Raw genomic sequence first — 10,700 nt, 5'->3', positions numbered from 1 at the left:
TTACCACATCAAGCAAGGCAAACTACCTAGGTGAACCCTAGCAAGAAACACGGACCAAGTCAGATGGCCTAAGTCAAGAGTGCAAGTGACCTAGGCAAAGTTGTATGACGGTGAGGACCCTGAAAAATCTGGTTAGTGTAGTTTAGACAGGGGAGGTTTTTGGGTCGGCTGAACCTCCTTATTTTGGGTTTTGACCTCCTCAAGAAGCTACACCTAGGCAAACTGCCTAGGGTGAAAGTGCGAAGACCAATCGAATAGTAAGACAAGTTTTGACCGATCGCCCTAGGCAAGCTTGTATGAAGAAAGGGACCCTATGGGTCATATGGAAATACATGAAAAATCGGCTAAGTCCCAAAATTGGGATGTCTGAACTACACTAAAAAGTTACCACATCAAGCAAGGCAAAGTACCTAGGTGAACCCTAGCAAGAAACACGGACCAAGTCAGATGGCCTAAGTCAAGAGAACAAGTGACCTAGGCAAAGTTGTATGACGGTGAGGACCCTGAAAAATCTGGTTAGTGTAGTTTAGACAGGGGAGGTTTTTGGGTCGGCTGAACCTCCTTATTTTGGGTTTTGACCTCCTCAAGAAGCTACACCTAGGCAAACTGCCTTGGGTGAAAGTGCGAAGACCAATCGAATAGTAAGACAAGTTTTGACCGATCGCCCTAGGCAAGCTTGTATGAAGAAAGGGACCCTATGGGTCATATGGAAATACATGAAAAATCGGCTAAGTCCCAAAATTGGGATGTCTGAACTACACTAAAAAGTTACCACATCAAGCAAGGCAAAGTACCTAGGTGAACCCTAGGAAGAAACACGGACCAAGTCAGATGGCCTAAGTCAAGAGTACAAGTGACCTAGGCAAAGTTGTATGGCGCTGAGGACCCTGAAAAATCGGGTTAGTGTAGTTCAGACAGGGGAGGTTTCTGGGTCGGCTGAACCTCCTTATTTCGGGTTTTGGCCTCCTCAAGAAGACAGACCTAGGCAAAGTGCCTAGGGTGAAAGTGCGAAGACCAATCGAATAGTAAGACAAGTTTTGACCGATCGCCCTAGGCAAGCTTGTATGAAGAAAGGGACCCTATGGGTCATATGGAAATATACGAAAAATCGGCTAAGTCCCGAAATTGGGATGTCTGAACTACACTATAAAGTTACCACATCAAGCAAGGCAAAGTACCTAGGTGAACCCTAGGAAGAAACACGGACCAAGTCAGATGGCCTAAGTCAAGAGTACAAGTGACCTAGGCAAAGTTGTATGGCGCTAAGGACCATGAAAAATCGGGTTAGTGTAGTTAAGACAGGGGAGGTTTCAGGGTCGGCTGGACCTCCTTATTTCGGGTTTTGGCCTCCTCAAGAAGACAGACCTAGGCGAACTGCCTAGGGTGAAAGTGCGAAGACCAATCGAATAGTAAGACAAGTTTTGACCGATCGCCCTAGGCAAGCTTGTATGAAGAAAGGGACCCTATGGGTCATATGGAAATACATGAAAAATCGGCTAAGTCCCAAAATTAGGATGTCTGAACTACACTAAAAAGTTACCACATCAAGCAAGGCAAAGTACCTAGGTGAACCCTAGGAAGAAACACGGACCAAGTCGGATGGCCTAAGTCAAGAGTACAAGTGACCTAGGCAAAGTTGTATGGCGCTGAGGACCCTGAAAAATCGGGTTAGTGTAGTTCAGACAGGGGAGGTTTCAGGGTCGGCCGAACCTCCTTATTTCGGGTTTTGGCCTCCTCAAGAAGACAGACCTAGGCGAACTGCCTAGGGTGAAAGTGCGAAGACCAATCGAATAGTAAGACAAGTTTTGACCGATCGCCCTAGGCAAGCTTGTATGAAGAAAGGGACCCTATGGGTCATATGGAAATATACGAAAAATCGGCTAAGTCCCAAAATTGGGATGTCAGAACTACACTATAAAGTTACCACATTAGCAAGGCAGACTTGTATGAAGAACGGGACCCTGGTGAAAGTAGCAAATATCCCAAACCGAACATGAATATTATACACACAAGAGTACGAACATAAAGGAACACGGACCAAGCGTACCGAGAGAATCGGTACTATAGAACCCTCGTGGTTCTACACAAAGACTTTATGTTAGGGGTTCAAGCCCCATAGTACTCAAACGGTGACAGTAGCAAATATCCCAAAACGAACGTGAATCTTATTCACAAGAGTACGAACATAAAGGAACACGGACCAAGCGTACCGAGAGAATCGGTACTATAGAGCCCTCGTGGTTCTACACAAAGACTTTATGTTCGGGGTTCACACCCCAAATCGAACGTGGAATTTACTTTCTGATGGTCATGCGGTCGTCCAAAGGGGTCTAGTATCCTGGGATGACAGCATCACGGGCACAGCTCGTATCAAAACAGTCGAAGAGGCCCGCGAAAGCTTGCTTTCCATGGCTATGCGATGCACAAATTGAGTTTACTCACCGTAGTATAAAACGAACGAACCGAACCTATCCGAGTAGGGATAATGGGCGCAGTAACATACTTCTGTGACCCAGCGAGAGTTGAACGAGGTGACATGAACTGTCAGTGGCTTATATCAGATGGGATACATACATGAGATTGCTTTCAAATCTACACTCGAAAACCTAACCAAGTAAAAGCGAACGTGGGGAGGATTCGAAACCGGTAACGAAATCTTAAGCTGGAAAGAGTCATCACTATGGATACATATTATGCGAAACCAATCAAGTGCTCATTACTGATCCAAAACCGAAGAGCACTAGTGAACACCTTAATCTCACCCTAGTTCACATCCAAGTGATCGACCACGTGTGTGAAGCAAAGACCAATCGAATTCCTGAATGAACCGAACACTATGAACAAATGGCCAAAAACGTTATAACTATCCAAACATACTACTATCTAGCGAAAGTCATCACGATGGAACCATACCATGATCTTTAACCTATAGCGCTCACCATATTCCTACCCAGAGTGCAAGTGAACAGATTGCTCACCCCTACCCAGTTCACAACCACGTGATCGACTAACATACCGAGGTTACCACAAGTCAAAGTTATACGTTTACAAGCGCAAGACCAATCGAAAACCCCGAAAGCAATCTCGACCCAAAATGTATTATCCGTGAGTGTAGTCGAGTCTCGTACTCGTCATCTGTAATCGTCGGATAGAATATCCAGTACACGGTTGTCTTTCCAAATGAAATCTACATACAGAACTCGCTCTTGGCAAATGGGTGGCATTGGCGCAATCAGGAGCGAGTTCCCGTCCGGGTGCCAAGTGATTGGCAAATGTCTGGGGGAAAGCAACCATATGTTGATTTGTCTGTTAGTGTACTGGGTGTTTGAGGTATGTAGTATCCACGCTTGGTTGGGTGTGTCAGAGGACCGTGAATGCGTTCGCAACCCCAATTGGGGTACATCGGGAATGATTTTGTGGAACCGATGTGCCCGGCACACACTAAGTTTTGTTGCAAGTTAATAGTGTGCCATGTCCGGGGGGGTTGTGATTAAACTCTGGTGAATTGCGTACTGTGGTGATTGGGGTATGAAAGCCCCGCAGTTGCAATGATCGGACGCGCCTAGCGTGTCCTTTAGTTGATGGTAGGGAAATGAAGGCCCTTGTCAGCTCACCTAAGTATTCATGGAAGTTTGGCATAAGGTCGCTGTGGTAGGGGTATGAAGGCCCCGTCAGCGCATGCACAATCGGGCGCACGAGCGCTTAGCGGAGTCGAATGCCGCTCAAGTGCCTGTCCGGTGCATCGGGTGTGTGTGATACGAGGGCAATGAGGTTCGCACGGGGGCTCGCCTCCCGTGTGCTACCGGACTTGACAACATATAGAACGTGGTGTTTGCTCCTCCGGGTGCAATGGGACAATGAACATTCGAACGCAAAGTCGGAATTCTGGTTGATCCTACCAGTAATATACGCTCGTCTCAAAGGTTAAGCCATGCATGTCTAAGTACAAACAGATTTAATGTGAAACCGCATAAGGCTCAGTATAACAGCTATAATTTACGAGATCATCAACCTAGTTACTTGGATAACTGTGGAAAATCTAGAGCTAATACATGCAACATGCCAGGACCCTCGCGGGAACTGGTGCACTTATTAGTCAAACCAATCGCGGGTTCTCCGTGTCATTGAGTTGAAGTCTGGATAATGATGCTGATCGTATGGTCTCGCACCGACGACAGATCTCGCAAATATCTGCCCTATCAACTATGGATGGTAGTATAGAGGACTACCATGGTTGCAACGGGTAACGGGGAATCAGGGTTCGATTCCGGAGAGGGAGCCTGAGAAATGGCTACCACATCCAAGGAAGGCAGCAGGCGCGTAAATTACCCAATCCCGGGACGGGGAGGTAGTGACGAGAAATAACAATATGAAACTCTTTAATGATGTTTCATAATTGGAATGAGTAGAGCATAAATCCTTCTACGAGGATCAAGTGGAGGGCAAGTCTGGTGCCAGCAGCCGCGGTAATTCCAGCTCCACTAGCGTATATTAAAATTGTTGCGGTTAAAACGTTCGAAGTTGATACTTGTCCAACACAGTCCGGCTCCGCCGACCCGGTCAACCCGTGGTCGGTGGGCCAAGTCGGAATCTGGTTGCGACTCAATGGTGTGGTAGGGCACCAAGTCTGTGTCATGGTGTGCCCTTCAACGGGTGCAAGTGTAACATAGAGCTCGACCGCTCACGTTTACCTTGAACAAATTAGAGTGCTTAAAGCAGGGTGCCCAAACGCCCTAGAATAATCTTGCATGGAATAATGGAATACGACCTTGGTCTAATCTTTCATTGGTTTGTACTCAGACCGGAGGTAATGATTAACAGAAGTAGTTGGGGACACTAGTATTACGGCGCGAGAGGTGAAATTCGTAGACCGTCGTAAGACTAACTAAAGCGAAGGCATTTGTCAAGGATGCTTTCTTTAATCAAGAACGAAAGTTAGAGGATCGAAGGCGATTAGATACCGCCCTAGTTCTAACCGTAAACGATGCCAACTAGCAATTGGGAGACGCTACAACCAGGTGCTCTCAGTAGCTTCCGGGAAACCAAAGTCAGGTTCCGGGGGAAGTATGGTTGCAAAGTTGAAACTTAAAGGAATTGACGGAAGGGCACCACAATGAAATGGAGCTTGCGGTTCAATTTGACTCAACACGGGAAAACTTACCAGGTCCGAACTTATGGAGGTGAGACAGATTAATAGCTCTTTCTCAAATTTAAGGGTAGTGGTGCATGGCCGTTCTTAGTTCGTGGATTGATTTGTCTGGTTAATTCCGATAACGAACGTGACTCACATATGCTAACTAGAACGCAGTCAGCGTTAATGCGTCGATGCCGATTGGAACGGGTTAGGACCTTTCGGTGGAGTATGACCTGACACCTTCGCTGTTCGTGTGCGCAAGTGCACTTACGGTACGCTGCTTAGCAGGACAATTTGTGTTTAGCAAAATGAGATCGAGCGATAACAGGTCCGTGATGCCCTTAGATGTTCTGGGCTACACGCGTGCTACAATGTGGGTAGCAGCGTGTCTCCTATTCCGAGAGGAACGGGAAATCACTCAAATACTCACTTAGTAGGGATTATGGATTGCAATGGTCCATATGAACTCGGAACTTCTAGTAAGTGCTGGTCATCAGCCAGCGTTGAATACGTCCCTGCCCTTTGTACACACCGCCCGTCGCTACTACCGATGGATTATTTAGTGAGGTCTTTGGAGATGATCGTTCGCTGGATCCTCGTGAACCGCGTCTGCTTTATCGAAGTTGACCGAACTTGATGATTTAGAGGAAGTAAAAGTCGTAACAAGGTTTCCGTAGGTGAACCTGCGGAAGGATCATTAGTGGCCAAGTGATCCTTCCAGAAGTCCGAACCTGCGGGTTGAGACTTCGGCACAAGTTGCCATATGATAATTGACGAAACACTATAGAAGTCCGAACCTGCGGGTTGAGACTTAGGCACAAGTTGCCATATGAACATTGACGAAACACTATGAAGTCCGAACCTGCGGGTTGAGACTTAGGCACAAGTTGCCTTATACATGACTTCGAACAAATACACAAGTCCGAACCTGCGGGTTGAGACTTAGGCACAAGTTGCCTTATACATGACTTCGAACAAATACACAAGTCCGAACCTGCGGGTTGAGACTTAGGCACAAGTTGCCATATGAAAGTTGACGAAACACTAACAAGTCCGAACCTGCGGGTTGAGACTTAGGCACACGTTGCCTTATACATGACTTCGAACAAATACACAAGTCCGAACCTGCGGGTTGAGACTTAGGCACAAGTTGCCTTATACATACATTGGCCAAATAAACAGAAGTCCGAACCTGCGGGTTGAGACTTAGGCACAAGTTGCCATATTATATTCGATCAAACACTAAGTAGTCCGAACCTGCGGGTTGAGACTCAAGACCGTAACAAGATGTCACTATACAAGTCCGAACCTAAGGGTTGAGACTTAATGCGATCTAGATACCAAGTTGACATCCAATACCTGTTGAGCAAAACCAAAGATTCCCTGTTCTCGAATGATTACACTATATAACAGGGAATCTTGAAGAAATCAAGCAAGCGTGAAACAAAGTCATCACTTGGGCATGCTCGATAGCCAACCACATGACCTTAACCTAAGAGAGCATGCAAACCACATGATACCTATAAACGATTAACCCGCCCTAGTTCAATCGTTCACCAAGTGATGACTTCAGTATGGCTAAGAGAAAAACTTTTAAATGGGAAAAACTCTAAGTCCGAACCTCCGGGTTGAGACTTCCGCGTCGGAGGTGGGCGCACCTCCTATCCGAAAGATGGTGAATCAGGGGTGTTCGATCAGCAATGGTCGGATGCCCCGTCGTAGTCCAACTATGACAATCAAAGTCAAGACCTCCGGGTTGAGACTTTCCGCGAGTACAAGCATAAAGGAACACGGACCAAGCCGTACCGAGAGAATCGGTACTAGAGCCCTCGTGGTTCTACATTGAGAGAGCCCTCGTGGTTCTCATTAGGGGCTTTATGCAAGTCGTACTCAATACTGTGGTGTGAAGTATAAAGTATAGTCTTCGCCTGGTCCACGCTGCTTCGGCGGTCCTGGGTAAGATAGTTAATTCTAGCTTGCCCTATAGTGGAATGAGGACACTTAATGCTTCGTCTTTTAGCGGCGGCTAGACTCCTCCTCACGGGGAACGAGTTGACGCACACAGCGGCGGCTTACGCACTATGGCAATCATGGATGCCTGAAGATTCCGTGAAGTTCTCCCCTGGTCCACGCTGCCTCGGCAGTCCTGGGTAAAATGGAATATTTCCAGCTTGCCCTATAGTGGAAGAGGACTATCCAACAATACAAAGTCAAGACCTCCGGGTTGAGACTTTCCGCGTCGGTGGTGTCGCGCACCGCCTATCCGAAAGATGGTGTAACAGGGGTGTTCGATCAGCAATGGTCGGATGCCCCGTCATAGTCCAACTATGACAACCAAAGTCAAGACCTCCGGGTTGAGACTTTCCGCGTCCGGAGGTACGCGTACCGCCTACCCGAAAGATGGTGTGCTTCTGGGGTATTCGATGAGTCGGATACCCCGTCGTAGTCCAACTATGACAATACAAAGTCAAGACCTCCGGGTTGAGACTTCCGCGTCGGAGGTGCGCGCACCGCCTACCCGAAAGATGATGAATCAGGGGTGTTCGATCAGCAATGGTCGGATGCCCCGTCGTAGTCCAACTATGACAATCAAAGTCAAGACCTCCGGGTTGAGACTTCCGCGTCCGGAGGTACGCGTACCGCCTACCCGAAAGATGGTGAATCAGGGGTGTTCGATCAGCAATGGTCGGATGCCCCGTCGTAGTCCAACTATGACAATCAAAGTCAAGACCTCCGGGTTGAGACTTTCTGCGAGTACATGCATAAAGGAACACGGACCAAGCCGTACCGAGAGAATCGGTACTAGAGCCCTCGTGGTTCTACATTGAGAGAGCCCTCGTGGTTCTCATTAGGGGCTTTATGCAAGTCGTACTCAATACTGTGGTGTGAAGTATAAAGTATAGAGTCCTCCACTGGTCCACGCTGCTCCGGCGGTCCTGGGTAAGATAGTTCATTCTAGCTTGCCCTATGAGGAAGAGGACTCAATACCCTACCTGTTGAGCTTGAAACAAAGTCATCACTTGGGCATGCTCATATTGCCATACAATATTCCATTATCTACTAATGAGCATGCAGCTATATGATTATAACCTGTAAACGATTACCCCGCCGTAGTTCAGCGCTTCAACCAAGTGATGACTTCAGTATGGCTAGTGTGTGAAGTATAAAGTATAGTCCTCCCCTGGTCCACACTGCTTCGGCGGTCCTGGGTAAGATAGTTAGTTCTAGCTTGCCCTATGTGGAAGAGGACACCATACTTAATACTGTGGTGTAATGAACAAAGTATAGTCCTCCACTGGTCCACGCTGCTTTGCAGTCCTGGGTAAGATAGTTAATTCTAGCTTGCCCTATGTGGAAGAGGGCATACAAGACAAAGTATAGTTCTCCCCTGGTCCACGCTGCTTCGGCGGTCCTGGGTAAGATAGTTAATTCTAGCTTGCCCTATGTGGAAGAGAGCATACATGAACCAAGAACGAAGGTTATGATCGAGGAATGATTCGACAACTAACCGATGGTATGAAATGTGAAGAATTCAAGCAAGCACACAATCAAGTCATCACTTGGGCATGCTCGATAGCCAACCTCATGACATTAACCTAGTAGAGCATGCGAAAACCAATATATATGTAAACGATGCCTCCCTAGTTCAGCGCTTCAACCAAGTGATGACTTCAGAATGGCTAAATCAAATCGGTTCAAAACATACCATCGGTACCCTATTGAAACACACAAGTCGATATCAAACCTCATGATTGTGTAGTCCTCCACTGGTCCACGCCGCTTCGGCCGTCCTGGGTAAAATGGAACATTCCAGCTTGCCCTATGTGGAAGAGGGCACATTACTCAATACTGTGGTGTGAAGTATAAAGTTCAGTTCTCCCCTGGTCCACGCTGCTTCGGCGGTCCTGGGTAAGATAGTTCATTCTAGCTTGCCCTATGTGGAAGAGGACACTTAATACTTCGTCTCTAAGCGGCGGCTTGACTCCTCCCTACGGGGAACGGGTTTACGCGCACAGCGGCGGCTTACGCACTATGGCAGTCATGGATGCCTTACGTTTCTATGAAAAGTGTGTTCCTCCCCTGGTCCACGCTGCTTCGGCAGTCCTGGGTAAGATAGTTAGTTCTAGCTTGCCCTATGTGGAAGAGGACACGTAGACTTACTGTGGTGTGAAGTATAAAGTTCAGTTCTCCCCTGGTCCACGCCGCTTCGGCCGTCCTGGGTAAAATGGATTCATCCAGCTTGCCCTATGTGGAATGAGGACACTTTATGCTTCGTCTCTAAGCGGCGGCTTGCTCCTCCCTACGGGGAACGGGTATACGCGCACAGCGGCGGCTTACGTTATGGCAGTCATGGATGCCTTACGTTTCCATGAAAAGTGTGTTCCTCCCCTGGTCCACGCTGCTTCGGCAGTCCTGGGTAAGATAGTTAGTTCTAGCTTGCCCTATGTGGAAGAGGACACGTAGACTTACTGTGGTGTGAAGTATAAGGTTCAGTTCTCCCCTGGTCCACGCCGCTTCGGCCGTCCTGGGTAAAATGGATTCATCCAGCTTGCCCTATGTGGAATGAGGACACTTTATGCTTCGTCTCTAAGCGGCGGCTTGCTCCTCCCTACGGGGAACGGGTATACGCGCACAGCGGCGGCTTACGCAAGTTAGTCACCCTCGGCAGTGGATCACTCGGCTCATGGATCGATGAAGACCGCAGCTAACTGCGCGTCATAATGTGAACTGCAGGACACATGAACATTGATAAGTTGAACGCATATTGCACGTCGTGGGAACCTACCATGATGTACAGATGACTGAGCGCTTATATTTGAGAAATGTATCGCATACATTTAACTACGCCGTGACACCCGTCACGAGACGTGCACCATGATGTTAACTAGGGTCGCGACGACCCGCTAGCATTAAAGAACCCGTGGTTTACAATATACTGGCATTGGAATTCGAAGTATTTAGAGCGTCCGTGTTCCCGCGTGAGGCGGAAGTACGAGGAGAAGGCGTGCTTGTGGTGTCTGTGGTGGTGTTTACTGATGTCTAGCTTCAGCTTATTTATTTATTTAAATAGAAGCGAAGATGTCAAAGTAGCGTCGAAGCAGCAGCGGTAGCACAAATGATTCAAGTATGGAAGTTGACCAAAGGAACACAAACAAACTAGCGTATGGGCAATGGAAGGTATCAGTGAGTTAAACCACACGCGGGCTAACAGCCCGTTAACCGAGTCCAACGGTACATATTGGACATTGAAACAAAGTAGTCGCAAGCCAGATGTGACGATAACAACCGCAAGGTACATAAGCCTCAGTTCATGTGTGACAACCCCCTGAATTTAAGCATATTAATAAGGGGAGGAAAAGAAACCAACCGGGATTCCCTGAGTAGCTGCGAGCGAAACGGGAGAAGCTCAGCACGTAGGGGTGGCGGCCTGTCCGTCTATCCGATTCCGTGTACTGGTGCGTCTCACTATCCGTCATCTTAGCGCTTTTCAAGTCCAACTTGAATGTGGCTCAGAACCCATAGAGGGTGATAGGCCCGTAGAACAGCGCCCGTTGGATGATGGACC

General features: G+C 47.8%; 2 non-coding genes across 2 annotated transcripts in view; both read left to right on the top strand.

Annotated features, from left to right (window-relative positions):
* The first annotated feature begins 9,791 nt into the window (after positions 1 to 9,791).
* On the top strand, positions 9,792 to 9,946 carry LOC131269923 (5.8S ribosomal RNA). The gene has a single exon (XR_009179081.1). It is a non-coding gene; the product is annotated as a 5.8S ribosomal RNA (ribosomal RNA).
* Positions 9,947 to 10,433: 487 nt separating this feature from the next.
* LOC131269942 (large subunit ribosomal RNA) overlaps positions 10,434 to 10,700 on the top strand; it is a 4,091-nt gene continuing 3,824 nt past the window's right edge. The window contains exon 1 of the ribosomal RNA XR_009179099.1: positions 10,434 to 10,700. This exon is cut by the window's right edge and continues 3,824 nt beyond it. This is a non-coding gene — a ribosomal RNA (large subunit ribosomal RNA).

The sequence above is a fragment of the Anopheles coustani genome, assembly GCF_943734705.1.
Source record: "Anopheles coustani chromosome X unlocalized genomic scaffold, idAnoCousDA_361_x.2 X_unloc_11, whole genome shotgun sequence".
Taxonomy (NCBI): Eukaryota; Metazoa; Arthropoda; class Insecta; order Diptera; family Culicidae; genus Anopheles; species Anopheles coustani.
The sequence above is the reverse complement of the archived record's forward strand: the minus strand, read 5'-3'. Positions and strand labels throughout refer to the sequence as shown.